Source organism: Monodelphis domestica, chromosome 1 (genome assembly GCF_027887165.1).
Source record: "Monodelphis domestica isolate mMonDom1 chromosome 1, mMonDom1.pri, whole genome shotgun sequence".
In the NCBI taxonomy this organism is placed as follows: domain Eukaryota; kingdom Metazoa; phylum Chordata; class Mammalia; order Didelphimorphia; family Didelphidae; genus Monodelphis; species Monodelphis domestica.
In genome coordinates, this window is record NC_077227.1 from 614,138,301 (window position 1) to 614,156,499 (window position 18,199).

Sequence of the window (18,199 nt, forward strand, 5' to 3'; positions counted from 1 at the left end):
CCTTCCATCTCACTGGGGAATAGAATTGGGATCCACTCTGCTTTTTACTATTCCTCTTAGGGTCCTTTTTTAAGAAACTAGACCGGCCCTAGCTGTGTGACCCTGGGCAAGTCACTTAAGGCCTTACTATTCTTCTTCCTTAGAACTAATTCATAGTATTAAGTCTAAGATGGAAAGTAAGGGTAAAAAAAAAAAGAAACGACTTTTTGTTGGCAGATTTGATATTATGGGTGACAATACTTCTGTCATTCTTTTATTAATTATTCCTGAATTTAGGACTTCTCTACCCTTTTAGAGAATCTTCTGAATAAAAATCAATGGGGCACAACTTTATTGTAATGCTGAAGTTAGGAGATAAGGATAGCACTTTCATTATGGACTTTTCCTGTTATAGGCATTTGCTGAAACTTCAAAGACACTGTGAACAGGAATCCTCTTGCTTACTTTGAATTTTTTTTTATTGCTACGTGGCCTAGCTAATGCCAGCGTCCACCCAAAGGGCTCAAAGAGCCCGCTACTCTTTAGGTTAAAGGCTCAGTGAATACAACCCTTGCTCCATTATTCTCTTTACCACTCCTTGTCCTTGGTCAATCATCCACAGCATCACATTCAGCCAGCGGTTTATAGTTTAACAAGCTATGTTGCCATGGTGAAAAGAGCCTCTAGGTAAAAAAACTATGCACAGGTAGGCAAAATCTGGGCAGCAAGGCGGCACAATGAATAGAGCACTGGATCTGGAACCAAGAAGATCTGAGTTCAAATCTGGCCTCAGACACTTACTAACTATGTGACCCTGGCAAGTCACAACTCTATTTGCCTCAGTATCCTCACTTGTAAAATAAGCTGAAGAAGAAAATGGAAAACCATGCCATTATCTTTGCCAAGAAAATCCAAAATGGGGTCATGAAGAGTTGGACATGACTGAAAGGTAAAATCTAGTGTAGTTACAGATCCAACTCATTATGAGAGGGCTCTTCTCTTGCCTGGTTCCCTAGAGATCTGGTTTCAGATTTTAGTTCTACCTTTAGTTTTAGTTAATCTCATCTACATTGGTTCTTTAAGAAACAAGACCCTTTGTTGACTGATTTTCAGAATATAACTACTGGGTTGAGGTCTAACTTCAATTCTAGGCAGCCTCTGCCACTCAGAACTGGCTACTCTTTTCCCCATAGGTACCACACTCATTTGTTCTTTATCTGTTTGTTTTTTTTTAACCCTTATCTTCTATCTTAGAATCAATACTAAGAATTAGTTTCAAGGTAGAAGAGCAGTAAGGATTAGTTCATTAGAGTTCAGTGACTTACCCAGGATCACACAGCTAAGAAACTCTTCTCCCTATATTTATTTATTTATTTGTTTATTTATTTTTAACCCTTACCTTTCCTCTTGGAGTCAATACTGTGTATTGGCTCCAAGGCAGAAGAGTGATAAGGGCTAGGCAATGGGGGTCAAGTGACTTACCCAGGGTCACATACCTGGGAAGTGTCTGAGGCCAGATTTGAACCTAGCATCTCCAGTCTCTAAGTCTGACTCTCAATCCACTGAACCACCCAGCTGCTGCCTTCTCCTTTGTTTTTGAATTGCTAATTGTTGTTGTTAATCCTTTGAAGAGGAGGAAAGACTTTGAAGGGTAACTTTCTTCTGAACTGAAGTCAGGCAGAATTGTACAAAGTCCTCAACTCTCTCTTCCAGAGTCAGCAAAGTCCAGTGGCAAGACAAGTCAAGATGACAGGTGATGGTCCAGGATACAGTGGATGACCTTGGCATCTTTGATGTCTGACCAAGCTCTAAGTGCTCCACAAAGCCTGCTTTAGCCCCCTTTATGGCTCTGAATTGTTCTCATTCACCTATTCCATTGGGGAAGTCTTCCTATGCTTAGGGTAGACATTCCCCCTAAGTCACTGACTGGTTGAGGCATGTTGGTTGCCCTCAACTTGGTTTAGCCTGTCTGCCCAGATGGTTTTCCCAGGGTATCGCCACTGGGGATGCTTCAGCCCCATATTGGGTACCACCCAGCAAGTAAGTTAGATTTGAACTCTTAATATAAACCTGACTCTAGAGCCAGTGCTCTGTCTCTATACTTTGCCACCTAACTACCTCCTGACTGGAAGGAGTAGCAGGAAGAATCCCAAGCTGGAAACCAGAAACCTGGTTCTAGTTCTTGCTTGGGACCCTATTGTGGGACCTTGAAAAAGTCACTTACCCTCTGTGAATCTTCAAACTGCTCAGACTCTACCTTAGAAGATTTGGTTAAGCTATTCCCTTATTGTAACAAATGGAGGTACTTGATCAGGAATGTATTGGGAATTTTAACATTACTCCACCCATACTTAGGCATACTTTAGGGGAAGATAAAGTTGTAAAACGCCTTACTGAACAATGAAAAGTCCCCAACTCATACTGTGTAATTCCTAAATGAAAACTCAAGTCAGCTGTCAACCTTTTATGGTGTTTTAGTTACAAACAGGAGGAAGAAAAGTATTAGAGGGAGAAAGAGAAATAGGGAAAGGGGAGAGAAGGAAATCGGGCTTAAACACCCACTCTGCTTAAGCTGAGCCAAAGGCCCAAGGCCCTGGATAGCTGAGGCAAAGAAAAGAGATCAGTCCCTATCACTCACGTGACCAAAATGGAGAAACAGTCTGTGGGCTCCTCCACACCAAACACCAGGCTCCAACCCCCCACCTTCTTCCCTCCACACAGTAAGTCCCCAGAACTCCTGAGCTCTCCTCTACCTCACTTCCTGTCTCTCACCTGTGCCAATGGTGGCTCTAGCTTAATCCAGGACCGCCCAGAGGTCTGTCCCCTTTGCACATGTCTGTTGAAGGCCATATTCTCAAATAATTGAATCTTAAGCTTTGCTGCAGCCCTTCCTAAATCCTGTTACCCTGAGTAGGGTGGAGATTGTAGTTTCTAAGACCTGATTCTGTCATTCCAAGTATCTTTATTCTTATTGATCAGGAAATAGCTAAATCCCATCTTCTAAAGAATGGTCTGAATAGGGTTGAGTAGTTTTGAAATTCACAATACTTATAATGAAGCAAAAACCCTAAGCTAAGTCTGTTTTTAGATCTAATACAAAAGGGTGCTAAGTACCTATAAAGGTTAAATTAATCACTAAAAGGTCAAGCAACTTACAAAAGGCAAAGAGGTGTGAAGTTTTAGTCTACTCAGAGAAGGTGATAACAAAAGAAGATGTGAACTACACATTGTCAGTCCTGGGGAAAAGCATCTACTGTGAATGGTAGATGTAAAAATTTAGGGGAGGTGACATAAGAGAAATTTCTCTTTAAAAGGAGCTGGCTCTCTGAACTTAGGGAGAGTTTGGAGTTAGATTGGAGGAGCTGGCTCTCTGAACTTAGTTGGAGTTCGGACTAGTTGGAGTTCGCCATGGAGGTTGGAGTTTGTAGTTAGTTGAAGGAGCTGGGTCTCTGAACTCAGTTCAGGAGTTGAGGATTTTAGTGAAGGCCTGGTGTTTTGCTTTAGGACGATCTTGTGGTTAGTGATTAAAGAAGGACTAGTCTCTCTTAAGGCTCAGGCCTAGGCCATTTGGCCTAGGCCCTTCATACTATTTTTTCTTATTCTCTCTCTCTCCCTTTCCTTAATTCCTTCATTTGTATTAATTAAAATCTCCATAAACCCAGCTGACTTGGGTATTTTCATATTTGGGAATTTTCCCATGGCAACCACTTATTTTTTTATTTAAATCAAGACACTAAAAATTATCTTTAATTCACAGTCTTGAAACCCACATTTTTGAGGTTACACCTCCATGTTTTACCTTCCCCCTCTATATAATGAGGTTTAGTTCTAAGCTCTAGTTTTGATAAGGTAGCAAACATGATTAAAGGTTTTCTATGTGTTAGGCAGGGTATGATGAGCTAACTGCAAGTGCAACCTTTTCCCTCTCTGGGTCTCAGTTTCTCCCATTGATAGTGGAGGGAGGATGGTCTCTAATGACTTGAGGGCCCACAGCATCAGTAGTCTGGGCTGAGGGTTGGGGCCTCCCCACTTTCCTCTTCTGGATGGGTGGAGGGCCCCAGGGAGGATCATTATATTATCACTATAATTAACTAATTATCAAGTCCCTTAGCTTCAGTGGGCCTCAGTTTCTTTACATGTAAAATAAGGAGTTGTACTAGATAATCTCTAAAGTCCCTCCTAACTCTAAAATTCTCTGAAGCTTACTTTCTCAACCTTCTAAGCCTATCTTAACTTCCTTACTGCTTTCTTCTAGCTCTGTTCTTTTCTCATCTCTGACTCATCCCTGCTTTTTTTCCCCTTCAGTGTTTTCTATACCCCTAAGATACTGAAATCCAAAGCTGTCAGTCTTCTATTGTTCTGTTTCCTGTCAAGTCAATCCCTACCCTAATAGAAATTAGCATTTACAAGCAGCCCATTTACATTTTACATATTTAAGAAGATGACTTCTGCCTACATCAAAAGAGATACCCACTATACCCATATGATTTGGGAATGAGATGAGTCATCCTTGGTTACCTACCTCACTCCACTCCCCACTCATCTATATTATAAATAAGGGGAATTATTTGAACCATAATATAACCTAATCCACTGGAAAATGTAAAGGATAATTTTAGTGTTGTGACCTAAACTGTGTTAATTATTTGGTCGCCATGGATATCCCAAATATAAAAAAAATAAAACCAAGTCAGCTGGAAATGTATGATGATTTAATTGATATAGTGGAAAGAAATTAAGAAGAAGGAAGAAGGAAAGGGTGTAGGATTTCTTTTGTCTGGCTATTGGAGGAAGACCAGAGGCTCTAAGAAGGTAAGGGTTTGGAGAGTAAGGAGGAAGGAATCAACCTGAACTCCAAAAAGGGCGCAGCCAAGATGCCTGAAGCTGAATCAGCTCAAGGGCAAACTCACCGCCAAACCCAGACAAATAGCTGCCACCACGCCAAGATGTCAGAACACTTAGCACACTGCCAGCCAGAGTTGCCTCTCCAGGGAAAGAGAAAGAGGAGAGGACGTGACGCACCTTATACAGATGGTTTTACATCACTTTCCTACAGCTTAACTTGACTTAGGACAGCCCAGGGGTCTATCCACTGTTTCTGCACATGTATGTTGAAGGCCATTTCCTCAGATACTTAATCCTTGAGTATGGTGCAGACATTCTTGACCTTCTTAAACTAAGTAGGGTGGAACAATGTAGAGTTTTCAAGATTTGATTCTGTTAAACCAAGTACCTCCATTGTTACTACTCAGGAAATAGCTAAATCAGATCTTCTAAAGTATGGTCTGGGTAGAGTGGAGTAGTTTTAAAATTCACAAAGAGAAAGGGGTTTTTCAATGCAGAAAAGCAGAAATAACAAATGCAACTTCTTCAGATCAAAATGAAATACAAATTACAATCAAACAGGTTTCCTGGAAAGGCAAATTAAAAATTAATTAGAAACTAAATTATCTACTTCTTAAAAAGAGGTGTGTCAAGGAACAAATCATAGAAACAATACACTGACTTCATTAATGAGAATGACAGTGAGGAGACAACATATCAAGATTTATGGGGTATAGCCAAGGTAATACATAGGGAGAAATTTATATCCCTGAATACTTTTATCAATAAAATAGAGAAAAAGCAGATCAATGAATTGGGTATGCAACTAAAAAAAAACCTAGAAAAAAGAGAAAAAGTTTTTATTAGTTGACTAACCTATCCACAAATATTTATTGAATGCCTGCTATATTCAGGGTGGTCCTAATAGAGTTGATAATCTAGTTGGGGGCAAAAATGAATGAAAAATTAAAATGGCATCCTACATATAGAAGGCAGTCCAGGACTTATTAGCAAATTTAATCTAAAATAAAGATTATTATTACAGGTCAATCATATTCTGTTTGTTTGTTTAGTGCACTTATTCAAGGATTTTCACTTCCTCCTAAACATTATGGTCATTGTCACTATTTCTCTTATGTTGCAGGAGAGTTTCTGAGGCTCAGATGCATTAAGTGATTGACCCCAAGATTTTCCTATCAACTGGGGAAGAAGGAAGGAAACAAGCATTTATTAAGCACCTACTCTGTGCCAAGCACCATGGTAAATATTGTTTCATTTGATTCTCATGACAAGGTAGGGACTAATATCACTCTCATTTTACAGTACTTAATGAGCAAGTTAGAATTTTGGTTCTGAAGTTTCTGGTTCAGACACTGCTGTTGTCTACCTCCTAAAGAGCAAAAATTGGAATGACATAACTAATTCAAGTTATTCAAGAATTATGGAATGGCTGGAGCCAAAATCAGAGTTTTGGTTTAGAACTACAGTGGGGGATGAATGAAAGAAAGTGGTGGAGATGGATGAGAAGGAAAGGAGATAGTAGTTGATTGGCCCAACATTTATTAGAGGTAAGGAAGCCAAAAAGATAAGAAATTCAGAGTATTTTCTCAGAGAGAGAAATAAAAACAGTGCTTGCTTTCAAGAAGCTTGCATTTTGCTGGGGGTGGGAGAGTGGGGAGTAGAACAACATACAAAGAGATAATAAATAGTATTCTAATCTAAATGCAGGTCAAAGTGAGATGCTTCAAAACCGAAAACCCATGGTGCAAGTCTCTCCCCTCCACCATAGGACTCTGAGGATCCCTCCATCAACCTAGCCCTTAAATATAAAAAATCATTTGGATGTTCAGTTGTGTCCCACTCTTCCTGACCCCATTTGGGGTGTTATTGGCAGAATTACTGGAGTGGCGTGCCATTTTGTTCTCCAGGTCATTTGATAGATACAATAACTTGAAACAAATAGGGTAAAGTAACTTGACCAGGATCACACAGCTAGTAAGGGAGAACAAGTCTTCATCACTCCAAGCCTGGAACTCTGTACATTTCCCCACCATCCCATTTGGGATGAGGACTTTCCAATACCTAGAAGAGTCAGAAAGGTAACTAAGGAGGAGGAATGTCACTGGAATAATCTTCAAATGCAATAAGAGACCCCAAGAGCTAGACATGGCATAGTACACAGCTTGTGAAAAAAAAAGGAATAGAAAAGGAGACAGAATGTTGTGTGTGAGGGTGGAGGTGGAGAGAAACAGTGAAATAGATCATTTAGACTAGAGCATGGGGGCTGGGGAGCTGGGTGAGCCCTGTGACATGAGTTTGAAAAGATTGATTGAAGGTAGAATGGGAAGGGCTTAAAGTGTCACATTAAATGAAAAGATTATATGAAGGAAGACTGAATGAGTGAGTGAAAGAGTGCATACAATGTGCCAAACACTGGACTCACAAATATAAAAGTAGCTTGCATTCTAGCCAGGGCACATAAGGGATATAGGACGACTTAGCTGTGTGATGGACACCTAAGACAGTCAGTTGGTCTACATTGTAGTAGAAGGTGGCTAGCAGAGTCTAATGGTTCAGAAATCATTTCACTACCCCCCTCCCCAAGTTGTTAGTTCTAATAATCTCAGCATCCCCTTCAGAAATGGAATTCAATTATTTTCTGGTCCCACTTTCTTTCTTTTTTTTTTTTACAATATTTTATTTGATCATTTCCAAACATTATTCATTAGAGACAAAGATCATTTTCTTTTCCTCCCCCTTAGAGTGTTCATTTAGAATCTCTCCTCAGACATGTCCCCTCCACCCCTGTAGTCAAGCAGTTGCTTTTCCTCGGTGTTTTTACTCTCACAGTTTGTCCTCTGCTTGTGGATAGTGTTTTTCTCCTAGATCCCTGCAGATTGTTCAGGGACACTGAATTGACACTAATGGAGAAGTCCATTATGTTCGATTATACCACAGTGTCTCAGTCTCTGTGTACAATGTTTTCCTGGTTCTGCTCCTTTCGCTCTGCATCACTTCCTGGAGGTTGTTCCAGTCTCCATGGAATTCCTCCACTTTGTTATTCTTTTAGCACAATAGTATTCCATCACCAAAATATACCACAATTTGTTCAGCCATTCCCCAATTGAAGGGCATCCCCTCGTTTTCCAATTTTTGGCCACCTCAAAGAGCGCAGCTATGAATATTCTTGTACAAGTCTTTTTTCCTTATTATCTCTTTGGGGTACAAACCCAGCAGTGCTATGGCTGGATCAAAGGGCAGACAGTCTTTTATCGCCCTTTGGGCATAGTTCCCAATTGCCCTCCAGAATGGTTGGATCAATTCACAACTCCACCAACAATGAATTAATGTCCCTACTTTGCCACATCCCCTCCAGCATTCACTACTTTCCTCTGCTGTCATGTTAGCCAATCTGCTAGGTATTAGGTGATACCTCAGAGTTGTTTTGATTTGCATCTCTCTGATTATAAGAGATTTAGAACACTTCTTCATGTGCTTATTAATAGTTTTGATTTCTTTATCTGAAAACTGCCTATTCATGTCCCTAGCCCATTTATCAATTGGAGAATGGCTTGATTTTTTGTACAATTGATTTAGCTCTTTGTAAATTTGAGTAATTAAACCTTTGTCCAGAGATTTTTATGAAGATTGTTTCCCAATTTGTTGCTTCCCTTCTGATTTTAGTTACATTGGTTTTGTTTGTACAAAAGCTTTTTAATTTGATGTAGTCAAAATTATTTATTTTACATTTTGTGACTCTTTCTACGTCTTGCTTGGTTTTAAAGTCTTTCCCTTCCCAAAGGTCTGACATGTATACTATTCTGTGTTTACCCAATTTACTTATAGTTTCCTTCTTTATGTTCAAGTCATTCACCCATTTTGAATTTATCTTGGTGTAGGGTGTGAGGTGTTGATCCAAACCTAATCTCTCCCACACTGCCTTCCAATTTTCCCAGCAGTTTTTATCGAATAGTGGATTTTTGTCCCAAAAGCTTGGATCTTTGGGTTTATCATATACCGTCTTGCTGAGGTCACTTGCCCCAAGTCTATTCCACTGATCCTCCTTTCTGTCTCTTAGCCAGTACCAAATTGTTTTGATAACCACTGCTTTGTAATATAGTTTGAGATCTGGGACTGCAAGGCCCCCTTCCTTTGTATTTTTTTTTCCATTATTTCCCTGGATATCCTTGATCTTTTGTTCTTCCAAATGAACTTTGTTATGGTTTTTTCTAAATCAGTAAAGAAATATTTTGGGAGTTCCATGGGCATGGCACTAAATAGATAAATAAGTTTGGGTAGGATGGTCATTTTTATTATATTGGCTCGTCCTACCCATGAGCAGTTAATGTTTTTCCAATTGCTCAAGTCTAGTTTTAGTTGTGTGGAGAGTGTTTTGTAGTTGTGTTCATATAGTTCCTGTGTTTGTCTCAGGAGATAGATTCCTAGGTATTTTATTTTGTCTAAGGTGATTTTGAATGGGATTTCTCTTTCTAGTTTTAGCTGCTGAGCTGTGTTGGAAATCTAGTCCCACAATCCACTAAGTAACAAGTATCTCTATAATACCTTGTATATACTGTGGTAGGTACTTAATATTTGTCAAATGAGGATGCAATTTGCCTCCAGGACTTTCCCAGTCTCCCCAGTTGGAGCTCCCTCTCACCTAGTAGCAACTCTTTCCTCTTTGCTCTTTAAACCTAGTCCTCTCATGGTAGTGGCTGGCTTCCCATGACCTCATGGAGGGCATGCCATTAAGGCTTACCCAGCTCCAGACTTGTCTCTTCTTTCCCTCTCTCAAAACTGCCCTCCCAGGGCTATTTTCTATATTTGCTTAGCTCTCAGCTACTTGTCTTACAGGAAATTGAAAAGATAACTAATTCATGCCACAGGAAAGAGGCTTCTTGTGTTACCCATTTTCAGTGGGGACCCTTTAAAACTTTTTAGTTGTTTAAAAAGTAAGTAAAAAATTTTATGGGCCATAGTGTTTCCCAGGAAGCAGGTATGTGCAATTTCACAATCATACACTCTATCTGGCATTGCTGATAGCAATGCAAGTTGCTGTAATTTTCCTAGAAAGCAACCTGGCAATAAGCAGCTAGCATTCTTAGAGGCAGCTGGTGGTGTGGTGGTTGGAGGGCTGGACTAAGAATCAGGAAAAACTGTGTTCAAATCTGTCCTTAGACACTTGCTGACTAGTAGATTCTGGGCAAATCACTTAACTTCTGCCTGCCTTAATTTCCTCAACTGTAAAATGGGAATAATAAAACTCTTTACCTCCTAGGGTTGTTATAAATATCAAATAAGAGAACATTTATTAAAAAGCACTCAGCTCAATGGGAGGTCCTGGGTTCAAATTTGACCTCAGACACTTCCCAGCTGTGTGACCCTGGGCAAATCACTTGACCCCCATTGCCTAGCCCTTACTACTCTTCTGCCTTGGAGCCAATACACAGTATTGACTCCAGGACGGAAGGTAAGGGTTAAAAAAAAAAAAGTACTCAGCTCAGTGCCTGGCACATAGTAAGTAGTTACTACATAAACGCTTATTCCTCTCACTATAAAACTGGTTACACCTTTTATTAGATAAGTAGATGATTATGAGTATTTCTCAAATAAATTATTAAAAAGAAACAAAATCCAATTATTTTGTCCATAGATTTCTGTAGCTGCCCTATATATGACAAGGACAAATAGGAAATCACCTAAATGTCCAGAAATTGAAGAAGTTTCAAAGCCGGATCTATGCAACCTCAACTGAGTGACTTTGCTTCCAATTTTATGAGAAAGGTGAGGCCCTCATCTTAAAGATTCCTTCTCTATACGTTAAAACCTTTGTTTGTGTACAACCCAATATTCTGCCAGGTTCTTAATATTTCTACAGTGTCAGAGAATGAGGCACACATCACTTTTCTTTATCCAAGGTAATTATTCTATGCTTTTTAAAATTAAAATTTATTAATTATTTGTTTGTTACATTAAAATGCCCAGCTATTTCCCTCCCCATATTAGAGGAAGCATCACATAATATAATAATATATGTACATATAAAACTGTGTCTTGCTGTATTTCTATTACATCAGTTCTTTCTCTGGAAGTGGACATATGCAAATCATTCTTCAAACAATATTTCAGCTGCTATATATAATGTCTTGGCTCTACTTGTTTCATTGTCATGCAAGTCTTTCCATGTTTTAAAAAATGTAACCTGCTCATTGTTATATGGTGCATTAGTAATATTCTATCACAATCCTTTTACACAATTTATTCAGCCATTCCCCAATAGATGGGCATCCCTTCATTTTCCAAGACTTTGCCAGTAAGAGAGAGCTGCTATAAATATTTTAGAACATAGGTTCTTTTCTTTTTTCCCTGACCACTCTAGGAAATAAACCTAATAAATAAACCTAATTGCTGGGTCAAAAGGTATATACAGTTTTACAATTCTTTGGGCATAATTCCAGACTGTACTCCAAAATGGTTGGGTCAGATCACAGTTCCACTAACAGTGTATTAATGTCCCCATTTTTCCACATCCCCTCCAACATTTGTCATTTTGCCCTTTTATCATTATAACCAATCTGATAGATGTGAGATGATATCTCAGAGTTGTTTTGATTTGCATTTCTATAATAAAGGAAATGATCTTACAAAAATATGAGATATCCTTCACTAATCAGTAATTACCTAAAGCATTCTTCCAGATTATTATATATAGCTTAGATGACTTATCCAAGAATTGTCTGTTCGTATCTTTTGACCATTTATCAATTAGGGAATGAGTTATATCCTTATAAATTTGACAAAATCCTCTATATATTTTAGATGAGACCTCTATCCAAGAAACTCTCTATAAATACTTTCCCCCAGATTTTCTGCTTTCCTTCTAAACCTGGCTATGTTACTTTTCTATTTCCTAGTTTCCTCTATTATCCCTTCCTTTATCTTATCCTCTTACCCTATTTTAAATTTATTTAATCTATATATACTTCTAAAAGACCCTCTCATCGTTATCCCTCACCCACCCTTTTCTTTAAAAGTTAAATTTATCCTTCTATATGTATGTATTATTTCCTCTTTTACCCAGATTTGAGGAAAATAAGGTAGTATTAGCCTTACTAGTCCTCCACCTCTCCTCCTATCCACTGTAACATTTCTTTTATGCATACCTTTTTTATGAGATAATTATTCCATTTTATCCCTCCCCATCCAATTTTATTTAATTTTTTGACTCATTCCATTATATTCAACTTGACCTCAAAGCTTCTATCTACATATTCTCTTTCAAACTACCCAATTAATGATACCATTCTTAAGAGTTATATATACCATTTTTCCTTATGAGAAGTATCTGGTTTGATCTTGTTAAATCCTTTATAATTTGTCTTTCATGCTTATCTACCTATGGGTCTTTTCATTCTTGTAGACCAAAGTTTTTTGTTCAGTTCTGGTCTTTTCTTCAAGATTATCTAAAAGTCTTTTATTTTTGTTAAATAATCTTTTTTTTTCTTGCATGATGATCCTCAGTTTTACTTGGTAGGTTATTGTTGGTTCTAAATGCAGCTCCTTTGCTCTTTAAAATATTATATTCTATGTCCATTGTTATTTTAATGTAGAAATTGGTAAATATTGTGTTATCCTGATCATAGCTCCACAGTATTTAAATTTTTTTCTTCATAGTTGCCTATAATATTTTCTCCTTTACCTAGTAGTTAAAAAACTTAGTTATAATGTTCCTGAGTCTTTCATAGTCTTTATTCTCAGTTCTTCCGGAATCTTGGAATAATTTTCCTCCTCTTAAAAAATAATTTTATCTATTTAGTCATACATTTCCCAATTACATGTAAACATTTTTTAACACTCATTAAAAACAATTTTGTGTTTCAAATTCATTCCCTCTCTCCCATCCCTCCTCCCTCTTTGAGATGGTAGACAATTTAAAATTGATTATATTTGTGAAGTCATGCAAAACATAAACAAAATAAAACAATAAAAACAAAGTAAAGAAAGCATGCTTTCCTATGCATTCAGAGTTCATCAGTTCTCTCTCTAGAGGTAGACAGCATATTTCATCACGAATCTTTTTGGAATTGTCTTGGATCATTGTCTTAATCAGAGTAATTATATCTTTCAGAGTTTCACATCCTTATACTATTTCTGTTATTTTATGGTTCTCCTGGTTCTGGTCACTTCACTATCATTTGTTCATTTAAGCCTTCCCAGGTTTTTTTGGAAACTATTCTACTTGTCATTTCTTTTTTTTTCTTCTTTTTAAATTTTATTTAGAAGATGAAAATTTTTAAAAATTAATTAATTAATTAATTTAGTCAATTCAGAACATTATCCCTTCCCTCCTCCCACCCTTTCCCTAGCTAATGCTCAATTCCACTGGGTATTATATGTGTCTTTGATCAGAACCTATTTCCATGTTGTTGATGTTTGCAATAGGATGATCATTTAGAGTCTATATCCCCAATCATATCTCCCTCGACACATGTAATCAAGCAGTTGTTTTTCTTCTATGTTTTTACCACCACAGTTTTTCCTCTGAATGTGGATAATGTTCTTTCTCATAGATCCCTCCAAGTTGTTAAGGTCACTGCATTTCTACTAATGGAGGAGTCTATAACATTTGATTGCACCACAGTATATCAGTCTCTGTGTACAATATTCTCCTGATTCTGCTCCTTTCACTCTGCATCAATTCCTGAAGTTCGTTCCAGTTCATATGGAATTCCTCCAGTGCATTATTTCTTTTAGCACAATAGTATTCCATCACCAACCTATACCACAATTTGCTCAGCCATTCCCCAATTGAAGGGCATCTCCTCATTTTCCAATTTTTGGCCACCACAAAGAGCACATCTATGAATATTCTTATACAAGTCTTTTTCCTTATTATCTCTTTGGGGTACAGACCCAGCAGTGCTACGGCTGGATCAAAGGGCAGACAGTCTTTTATCACCCTTTGGGCATAGTTCCCAATTGCCCTCCAGAATGGTTGGATCAATTCACAACTCCACCAGCAATGCATTAATGTCCCAACTTTGCCACATCCCCTCCAGCATTCATTACTTTCCTTTGCTGTTATGTTAGCCAATCTGCTAGGTGTGAGGTGATACCTCAGCGTTGTTTTGATTTGCATCTCTCTAATTATAAGAGATTTAGAACACTTTTTCATGTGCTTATTAATAGTTTTGATTTCTTTAACTGAAAATTGCCTATTCATGTCCGTTGCCCATTTATCAATTGAAGAATGGCTTGATTTTTTGTACAATTGATTTAGCTCCTTATAAATTTGAGTGATTAGACATTTGTCAGAGGTTTTTGTTACGAAGATTTTTCTCAATGTGTTGCTTCCCTTCTAATTTTGATTGCATTGGTTTTGTTTTTACAAAACCTTTTTAATTTAATGTAATCAAAATTATTTATTTTGCATTTTGTAGTTTTTTTCTAGCTCTTCCTTGGTCTTAAAATCTTTCCTTTCCAAAAGATCTGACAAATATTTTATTCTGTGTTCACCTAATTTATTTATCATTTCCTTCTTTATGTTCAAGTCATTCACCCATTCAAAGTTTATCTTGGTGTAGGATGTGAGATGTTGATCTAAACCTAATCTCTCCCATACTAATTTTCCAATTTTCCCATCAGTTTTTGTTAAATAGTGGATTTTTGTCCAAAAGCTGGGATCTTTGTGTGTATCATAGGCTGTCTTGCTGAGGTCACTTACCCCAAGTCTATTTCACTGATCCTCCCTCCTGTCTTAGCCAGTACCATATTGTTTTGATGACCACTGCTTTATAGTAGGCCACCTTCCTTCACATTTTTTTCATTATTTCCCTTATATTCTTTAACTTTAGTTTTTTCCAAATAAACTTTGTTATTGTTTTTTCTAATTCAGTAAAGAAAGTTTTTTGGTAGTTTGATGGGTATGGCACTAAATAAATAAATTACTTTGGGTACGATTGTCATTTTTATTATATTAGCTCATCCTACCCATGAGCAATTAATATTTTTCCAATTATTTAGATCTAGTTTTAAATGTGTGGAGAATGTTTTGTAGTTGTGTTCATATAGTTCCTGTGTTTGTCTTGGCAGATAGATTCCTAAGTATTTTATATTGTCTAGGATGATTTTAAAGGGAACTTCTCTTTCTAACTCTTGCTGCTGGGATGAGTTGGAAATATATAGAAATGCTGATGATTTAATTGTGTTATTTTATATCCTGCAACTTTGCTAAAGTTGTTGATTATTTCCACTAGCTTTTTAGATGATTCTCTAGGATTCTTTAAATAGACCATCATATCATCTGCAAAGAGTGATAGCTTGGTATCCTCATTACCTATTTTAATACCTTCAATTTCTTTTTCTTTTCTAATTGCTACTGCTAGTGTTTCTAGTACAATGTTAAATAATAGAAGTGATATTGGGCATCCTTGTTTCACTCCTGACCTTATTGGGAATGCTTCTAATTTATCCCTATTGCAGATGATGCCTGCTAATGATTTTAGATATATACTGTTTATTATTTTTAGACAAGGCCCCTCTATTTCTATACATTCTAGTATTTTCAATAGGAATGACTGTTATTTTTTGTCAAAGGATTTTTCTGCATCTATTGAGATAATCAGGTGATTTTTGTTGGTTTGCTTGGTAATATGGTCAATTATGTGAATGAATTTCCTAATACTGATCCATCTTTGCATTCCTGTTATAAATCCTACCTGATCATAATGAATCACCCTCATGATCACTTGATGGAGTCTTTTTGCTAGTTTTCTATTTAAGATTTTTGCATCTATGTTCATTAAGGAGATTGGTCTGTAGTTTTCTTTCTCTGTTTTTCATCTATTTGGCTTTGGAATCAGTGTCATATTTGTGTCATAAAAGGAATTTGGTAGAACTCTTTTTTTGTTTATTATGTCAAATAGTTTGTATAGTACTGGGATTCGTTGTTCTTTGAATGTTTGATAGAATTCACTTGTGAATCCATCAGGCCCTGGGGATTTTTTCTTAGGAAGTTCTTTGAAGGCTTGTTCAATTTCTTTTTCTGATATGGGGTTATTTAAGTATTCTATTTCTTCTTCTGTTAGTCTAGGCAATATATATGTTTGTAAATATTCATCCATATCACCTAGATTGCCATATAATTGGGCAAAATAATTTTTAATGATTGCCTTGATTTCCTCTTCATTAGAGGTGAGGTCTCCCTTTTCATCTTGGATACTATCAATTTGGTTTTCTTCTTTCCTTTTTTTAAAATTAGGTTAACCAGTACTTGGTTTATTTTATTTGTTTTTTCAAAGTACCAGTTTCTAATCTTGTTCATTAATTCAATAGTTCTTTTATTTTCAATTTTATTAATTTCTCCTTTAATTTTGGGATCTCTAATTTAGTTTTCATCTGGGGATTTTTAATTTGTTCACTTTCTAGTTTTTTAATTTGCATGCCCAGTTCTTTGACTTCTGCCCTCCCTAATTTGTTAATATATGAACTCAAGGATATGAATTTCTCACTTAGTGAAAGGATGTTTTATCATTGTCATTTTCTTCAATTAAATTATTAATTGTTTCTATGATTTGTTCTTTAACTGATTTTGGAGGATCATATTATTTAATTTCTAATTTTTTTATTTACCTCTCCATGTACCCTTACTAATTATTTTTATTGCATTATGATCTGAAAGGGTTGCATTTATTATGTCTGCTCTCTTGCACTTGTTTGCCATGTTTTTGTGCCCTAGTACATGCTCGATCTTTGTGGATGTACCATGTGCTGCTGAAAAGAAGGTGTATTCCTTTTGGTCCATATTTATTTTTCTCCATATATCTATTAACTCTAATTTTTCTAAGATTTTATTCACATGTCTTACCTTTTTCTTATTTATTTTGTGGTTTGATTTACCTAGATCTAATAGAGGAAGGTTCAGGTCTTCCATTATTATAGTTTTACTATCTGTTTTCCTCCTTCAACTCCACTAGTTTCTCCTTTAGAAATCTGGATGCTATACCATTTGGTGCATGCATATTTAGTACTGATATTTCCTCATTGTCTATACTACCTTTTATCAGGATGTAATTACTTTCTCTATCTCTTTTAATCAGATCTATTTTTACTTTGGCTTTATCAAATATCATGATTGCAACTCCTGCCTTATTTTTCTCATTTGAAGCCCAATAGATTTTGCTCCAGCCTTTCACCCTTAATCTTTATGTGACTACCTGTCTCATTTGTGTTCCTTGTAAACATTTTTTTTTGGTTTCTAATCCACTCTGCTATTTGCTTCCACTTTACAGGTGAGTTCATTCCATTCACATTCAAAGTTATGATTACTACTTGTGTATTCTCCAACATTTTTATTTTCTCTCCTTGTCCTGCCCTTTCCTCTTTCACCATTTCCTTCTACACCAGTGTTCTATTTTTAATCAGTCTTCCTAATCTCCACCTTTATTTTATTTTCCTTTCTCCCCCATCCCTGCTTATTCCTCTCTTATTTTTCTTTTGGGCTCTTTTAAAGCTACCCCATTGTCCTCCCTAGTATTGCTTCCCTCCCACCCTCCCTTTCTGCCCCATCCCATTTTATTCCCCTTTTATTTTTTTAGGGTCTATTAAATTCCCTTCTCCTTCTCTTTCCCTCCCCTCCTTTTAAACTCCCCATTCCACTTCCCCCCTTAATTTTCCCCTCTCAACTTTCCTATAGAGTAAAATGGAATTTGATACCCTAATGGATATAGATGCTCTTCCCTATCGGAACTAATTTCAGTGGGAGTAAGGTTTGAGTATTACCTTTTAGCACTCTCTTCCTCTTATACTTGTATTCTTCCCCTCCCTCTCCTATGTGCCTTTTTGTGTAGTATAAATTATCCTAATTTTCTTATGCCTTCAAGTTTTTCTTGGTGCCATATTCTCCCGTTCCTCCCCCCCATTTCTTTCTTCTTCTTTTTTTAATATATGATTTTAAACCATTTAGTACACCAATCTCTATGGATAATTCTTCTAACTACTATAATGGTGAATACAATTTGGCCTTATTGAGGCCCTTAAAGAAAAAAAAAGACCTCTCTCTTATTTATCTTTCCATGTTTCTCTTGGTTTTGTATTTAGATGTCAAATTGTCTGTTTGGTTCTGGTCTTTTCTTTACAAATATTTGGAAGTCTTCTATTTTGTTGAATGCCCATACTTTTCCCTGGAAGTATATAGTCAGTTTTGATGGGTAGGTCATCCTTGGTTGTAGGCCCATTTCCCTTTGCCTTTATGAATATCATATTGCATGCCTTGTCGTCTTTTAGTGTGAAGGCTGTCAGATCCTGTGTAATCCTTATTGGTGCTCCTTGATTTCTGAGTTGTCTTTTTCTGACTTCTTGTGATATTTTCTCCTTAGCTTGGAAGCTCTTGAATTTG